General features: G+C 39.0%; 1 long non-coding RNA gene across 1 annotated transcript; it reads right to left on the reverse strand.

Annotated features, from left to right (window-relative positions):
* Positions 1-3,420: 3,420 nt before the first annotated feature.
* Positions 3,421-7,307, reverse strand: LOC117464086 (uncharacterized). The gene is made up of 4 exons (XR_004553998.2): positions 7,229-7,307; positions 6,505-6,601; positions 6,237-6,317; positions 3,421-5,287 (listed from the first exon to the last, which is right to left on the reverse strand). It is a non-coding gene; the product is annotated as an uncharacterized lncRNA (long non-coding RNA).
* Positions 7,308-7,387: the final 80 nt, after the last annotated feature.

Raw genomic sequence — 7,387 nt, forward strand, 5'->3', positions numbered from 1 at the left:
TTGAAATCCTATCTCGTCTACTGCAATTAATTAAAAGAAATCAGTTCTCGTCTAAAATGAGGCATGGTATGAAATGATCGCACACACACACACCATACTTGCCAACCTTGAGACCTCAGAAATCGGGAGCATTTCCAAAACCACCGTGGGGGGGGGCAGGGAAGAGGAGAGTTGTCGATTCTTGTTCTGTGACTATCTCCCTCACCCTCTCAGACTTTCAGTTGCGCGCGCTACTAAAGAGACGCGCTACCATGGAAACCAAACAATGGTGTAGCTGTATTAAAGTCCGAGTGGAAACAGTCCTGAGTAAATCTGATTTTGTCAGAAATGCGGAAGAAATATAACCCCGGGAGGAAACCGGGAGAGGGCAGTGAAATCGGGAGTCTCCCGCGAAAATCGGGACGGTTGGCAAGTATGACACACACACACATTCTGCATTTGATAAAAACACACAAAGGACTAAATAACTGCCACTTCTATCTTCTCTAAAACATATTTTTAGAAGTGCAGAACAGAGATATGTCAGCTGCGTGTTGACCCGGGTGTTGCAGTGCATCAACAGAAGGCTCCTCATGGTTTGGTTTAAAGCAAAGAGAAATTAATTAAGACTAAAGGGTTCATCACAGGCAGGAAGGTGGAGGCCGAGCCGCTGATTAGCAGAGCTTTACCAGAATATTTTGGAACATTAAGTGTTTTGTTTTTTTCAAACTAATCATATATATATATACACACACACAAGCCCAGTGCTCTGTTGTGATTGGTCAACCGCTTAGAGATGTCGCGCCCCCTTATCACCTGACCTACAATGTGTTTGAATTTGGACTGTTTAACTCGCTAGCATCCCAAAAATAAGCTCATTATTTATCAGTGTCATAAGTATAACGCTCGCTCTGTGATTTGGTGTTTAATACGTATTTAAATGCATTAATTTGAATTATTTTTGATAACAATTTGACTGAAAAAAAATATAATTTGTGATGCTAATCTTAGTTTTGTTTTTTAAAGATTTGTTATATTTTGTGGATTTAAGTGACAGAATTCCTTTGAGAACTCTCAATCAGCGGCTGTGGCCATAAGGTCAAGGCCATGGAGAGGTCGTGCTAAGGTCAAAGGTCACGGTAAGGTCACAGCACTGCATCGAGTCGACGCATTTATCCCAAAACAAAAGACAAATAATTTCAAGTCTTTGATGCAGAAGTAATATTCAAACTCATACAAGTTAATTCATTCACACACTTATTTACTCACACACACACACACACACACACACACACACACACACACACACACCTTTCTCTCCTCCAACAGACAGCATGACGGATGTGTGGATGGATGATTGACATTGTGACCATATAAGGAAAGAGATCCATCCCATAATGCCATAACATTCCTTTGTTGCCGGGCAACGGTTGCTACGAGATGGGCTTCACAGGTAAGAACTCTTTCATTACGGCTGGTCAGCATCCCTCAGAAACCTTGATTTTTTTTAATTTAAATTTGGAGATAAAGTACTTTTTCCACATGTCGAGTATTCAGACACTCTTACAACAGTAAAAGTACTAATAGAAATAATAAAAATACTCCATTACAAGTTAATTTGCTCCATTGATGATGTTAGTTTAGGAATTAAGTGTATTTAGGAAGTACTTAAAGCAGTAAATTATTCCCTGTGAGTTAATATAGTATATTTAATGATATGCTATTATGTCATTTAATATATATACTATTGTCAATCACTCAAAACTTCAAATTTATTTAGGTTTCTGTAATTTAAGACAAAGAAAAGCACCACATTATCACTTTTTTAAAGCTGATATCAGTAAATATTTGGCCGAAAAATACCTAAACACACACTGATTAATATTTGTTAAATTAAAATTCATTCGGAAATGTTCTTCAAAGTTTGGTAGGTAGATATATTTTGTGTTTTATTAGGATTTGTACTTAAAATTCTACTGAAATACAGCTGTCCGAAACACGTAATGGAGCAAAAAGTATAATATTTCTCTCTGAAATGTAGTAGAAGTATCTCATTCTACTACTCGAGTGAATGTACTTAAATAACATCCGATATGTACATTTTAAAACGCTATAAATGTGAGTTTTTTGGGGGTATATTCAAGGTTTTCATCAGGTTGCTGACACACGTTTATGATGAGATTGTTTCTTTTCATTGTAGTATTTTTTGTTTTCAGAACTGCTACCGTTTCCCTACTTCAACACGGACTCACACAGACAGACACCAACAGACAGAGAGATATTTACAGTATTTACAACATGTTTTATCCCCCGCTCGCTGCAGGAGGGACGAGCCGTCAGACTGCAGCTAAAAACCTTTAAAAGGTCTGTTCATTTTTTTTTTTTAAAGTGTGAGGTTTAGAAGTCACTCATTAATCTGAGTTACAGTACGAGGACAGGTGATAAGAGTGGAGTCTATGTAGAGGAGGCTCATTATCTTTAGATTTTTCTGATGTATTTCCCCCAAAACACATCCTTTAAATATCAGTTTTTGGACTAATCTTTACAACCATAAACCAAGTGTAAATTTGTCTGTAAAAACCCTTTTTTTGTTAAATGCTGGGCACATGTTTTGGGGAAATACAGCACAATTTGCCAATTTGTTAATGCCTTTAAGTCTTTTCATTAAACCAATGAACCTAAAAGCAATAATTAGTGACGTTTAGACATTTCCGGAGCTTTGGATATAGTCTTCTTTAGTCTTTTGGCTGATATTCTCCTATATAACTCTTTACAAATGGCAAAAATCCCAAAACTATCCCATTAAACCAATGGTTTACCTTTTCAAAAGACAGCAAAATTATGAAAAATCCATAACAACAATGGGCCTTGTCTGTCTATACAGCCAATGACGAATGCTAGGGTCTGAATGGGTGAACTTATGGAAGGTAAGAGCTGAGATTTAGGATATTTTATCAGCAGCGTAAACAGGCACAGTACTCAGAAATCTCCTCAGGTAAAGGCAGGATAAATGGGACGTTTTCCAGAACAAATGGAAGACATACTGGGAATGTGATCCCTAAACCAGAGGGAACGTTTGTCAATAAATCAGTGATTCATATCCCAGAAGTAAGGCCCATTTTTTCAGGAAATTGGTCCAGTCCCAAGAGACACTGGGTATTGAAACAGGAAGTGTCCAAAAGCACCTTCATGGTGTCCCAAAGTTAATATGGAGTTATCCTTCAAGTACCCGTTAGTGTCCAGACAGAAGAAAATAGGCCCCTATTCCATGATAGAGAAGTGATTCAAATAAATACTTTCCAGTACAGCAGCAGAGACGGGACTTGTGAAAGTCTTCAGGAGATTAAAAGAGAGTCTACACCAGAGGCAGTTTCCACAAGATGAACTGGAAATAGCAACTGAGACCTTGGTTTTGTTTCCAGTTGAGCGAGAGGTGAAGAAACCTGTTGATAGTGGAACGTCTTTAGAGATACTTGAGTTTGGTTTAAGGTGAATGAAGAGAATGAGCTCTAGACCAAATTTGCTCATTGTCCAGGAGATGAAACGGGAATTTTTCCTGACCAAAATCATGAAGGGTTCAGGAGTTCGATTGGTTTTCATGACCTAAAAATGGATGACAACAGCAGAATTGGGGAAACTTGCTATTTATTACATTTATAGAGGAATGTTGGAATATGTTTCCCAGTATAAGAAACGAGAAGATGTTCTAGTTCAGATTTAAGGGTAAAGGGACAAGTTCTAGACTAGTTTTAGATTTCTCTGGTTTTCTGGAACATTCATAACTAGAAATGGGGATGATTTGGGGTTTTCTAGTTCAGATTCAAGAGAAGTCATTGGGGTAAAGACATCTCCTAAAAAGGTGGTAGTGGGACTGTTTGGGTTCCAGAAGAAACACTTATTTAGTTTCCAAAACAGGACGAGATGTTTCCTGGACAAGTCTTAACCAGAACTGGGAATCTTCTTAGGGTTTCCAGTAGAAGAAACGGGGACTTGTTCTAGTTCAGATTGAATAGCAATCATTGGGTTTCCATTGGGGGTAAACCGGTCCTTTCCTAGACCGATGACGGACTTATGAGTCTTCCAGAATATAAAACTCCTTTGGTTTCCAAAACAGGACGAGTTCTAAACCAGATTTGATGGAAATCCTCTGGTTTCCTGGACGAGTCTTGACCAGAACTGGGAATCTGTGTGGGGGTTTCCAGTAGGGCTGTACTCGAATATCCGAATATTCGTTCATTGGAGTACTATTCGGGTTTCAATTTCGTTATTCCGATATTCGTTTTGTTTGTTTTCCCTTTTTTTCCAAATTGAATTTATTGAAATCTCCAATATCAACGTAAGAGCTTGTTCGGGGGTGCTAACACTTAACCATAAACGTTATTGTTTACTTTCTCCGTCTTTATATGTAGACATTACTTTTCTCCGTTAATCTCCGTCACGTTGTTTCCAATGCAACAACAACTTCCTGTCAACAGCGCTACCTCTCCTTCAAAATAAAAGCATGTCCGTAAATAGGAAGCCAAGCCAAATTACACTTAAGACACAACTGCAACGAAAGTAACAAACACAATGCGATATCCTTTTCAATTTCAAAGAAAAGGATATCCCCCCCCGCGCGGGCCGAATATTCGCTGCTGATTACTACCGAATATCCGGAGCCCGAAAAATGGTATTCGGGACAGCCCTAGTTTCCAGTAGAATCAGGGACTTGTTCTAGTTCAGATTAAGGAGAACTCATTGGGTTCCCATCGGGGGTAAACCGGTCCTTTCTTAGACTGATAATGGACTTGTGATTCTTCCAGAAGATACAACTCCTTTTAGTTTCCAAAACAGGACAATTTCGAAACCAGATTTGTTCGAAATCCTCTGGTTTCCTGGACGAGTCTTGACCAGAACTGGGAATCTTTTTGGGGGTTTCCAGTAGAAACAGGGAGTTGTTCAGATTGAAGAGAAATCATTGGGTTTCCAGTTGGGGTAAACCGGTCCTGTCCTAGACCGATGATGGACTTGTGAGTCTTTCAGAACATACAACTCCTTTATTTTCCAAAACGGGACGATTTATAGACCAAATGTGTTGGAAACCCTCTGTTCTCAGTCTTGACCAGAACTGGGAATCTTTTGGGTTTCCAGTTGACCCAACAAGTGGTGTTTCCTGTGGTTCCAGTCGATGAGATGTGGTGTGTTTTCAGACCAGAGGGGAGGGAACCTGTTTGGTTTCCAGTGCGGCGGATTCCTGCTCTGGTTCCAGTGGTTCCAGAGCGTCTCCACTGGCTTGTTCTTCAGCGCTGCTCACAGTGTGAGGGTCATCCTGAACAAACACAAGGAACAAGGAACAAGAGTGAGTACTCGGATTACCTTTTTGCAGTTGACTTTACATTTCAACAATGTACGCTAGAGGGGGTCGGACCAGAAATGTTTTTAAGCTTCTTCTTGCCCCTTTTGAACATGACCGAAACTATTTGAGAATTATTATTTTTTATATCTTGAAAGTTTTATTTTTATTTTGCTTCTCTTTGAGATAATTATTATTATTATTACAATTATTATTATTGTTTGTTTTGTTTCTAACATGTTCCATAAATTGACAAATAAATACATTAAATGTTTTGCACTGTTGCTTTTTAATGAGTAACTTGATTAGAGACAACAATTTCCCATTATTTTCGTCGTTAACAAAGTTTTTATAAGCTGCCGAAATGAATGACTGACAGACAAGTAGACAAAAGTGCAGCAAGCATTTTCTCCACATGTCAGTTTTTGTTTTACTATCCTGTATTTCTGATTGTGTGTTTTAGCCCTTAGTTGCATATTATGGCACGGATTGATGCTTTCAAGCTCCAGCTTTTTTTAGGAACAGAATTTTCATTGAGAAGAACTCCCTTTAAAGGCTGAATTGAACGTGTTTAACATCATGTGCTGCTCTTTAATAAGTCATTGTAGTATTAAGCTCTGCTGTCTAACTGAGAGAAACAGCCGTTAAACCAGTCCATTCATAAAACGAGTCGTTTTAATCCCGATATTTAACATCAGATACAAAGAAATAAACTTGCGATTAAAATGATTTCACAGTTTCTTTATAATCAGGAGGATGTAAAGTTAACTTCGGCTTTTATTTAAATCACTCAGAGCTTTTAGATGTGTTGATTTCTGACGGATAAACGCGTTAATGTCTGAAATCAACGGGATTTTCACAACATGTTAGTTCCCCTCTTGTAATTTGTGTGTGTGTGTAAAGTGTGTGTGTGTGTGTGTCTTACCGTCACCCAGGGGTGAGAGAGGACTTCCTCTGCGGTGAATCGAGTGTCAACGTTCACCTGCAGCATCTGACTAATCAGCATCTGAGGAACAGGTCATGTGATTGTTACCAGGAAGCAGTAAATGTTGAAGCAACTCATGTATTACTCGAAAAACACCATTCAACCTTTATTACTCAGGGTTTTCAGTCAACCTGACCAACCTACAGCATTATTTATTAACATAAACGTTGACTTTATTTAATTTTCTGTCTGTTTGAGTGATCCGTACCTTGGCTGGGAGGCTGATGTCGTCCCAGTCCGGAGACGGAAACTCCAGCTTCCCTCGGAGGATCTGATCAAACAACTCCTCCTGCACGTTGTTCTCACTGAGGAGCGGACGTGGAAAAATAACAACCAAATAATTAGTCAGCAGCATTAGAAACACATCACATTTGTTTTAATATATCAAGGTTACATTCTGGGGGAAAGCAAACCTGAGCTGAACCAGTTTCTAACAAAATAACTGTAAATTATCAACGTCTTTTATAGCTAGACGATATGGATTATATCAATTATCACAATATTTTTGACCAAATACTTTGATTTTGTAAAGATATTATAGGGTTGACTATAAGTGCTTTTGTAAATATTTAGACCCAGAGAATTTTGATCAATCGTCATCGGTAACGCGGAGAAAATAACAATAAATATAAGAAAACTTTTACTGCAATTCAGCTTTAAAAACCAGAAGAATACAACACTTATGATACATAAGTTTCAAGACCTATGTAGTTTACTCCCGGAACACGGTGACATCACTATGTAACACTTGCGCTCCTATTGGCTATAGCGCTCCAACACATTGCACGTGATAGGCTAAGGGGCGGGACATCTCTTAGGTGTTAACCAATCACAACGGAGTCGGCCAGCTAACCAATCAGAGCAGACTGGTTTCAGACAGAGGGTGAGAAGAGGCATGTCCCAGTAGAGACACTGACTTTATTTAAACTGACCTTCTGAAAGGAGGGAATCCACACAGCAGGATGTAGGTGATGACCCCCGCCGCCCATATATCCACCTTCAGACCATAACTACACACACACACACACACACACACACACACACACACACACACACACACACACACACACACACACACACACACACACACA

The sequence above is a fragment of the Pseudochaenichthys georgianus genome, chromosome 18, assembly GCF_902827115.2.
Source record: "Pseudochaenichthys georgianus chromosome 18, fPseGeo1.2, whole genome shotgun sequence".
Taxonomy (NCBI): Eukaryota; Metazoa; Chordata; class Actinopteri; order Perciformes; family Channichthyidae; genus Pseudochaenichthys; species Pseudochaenichthys georgianus.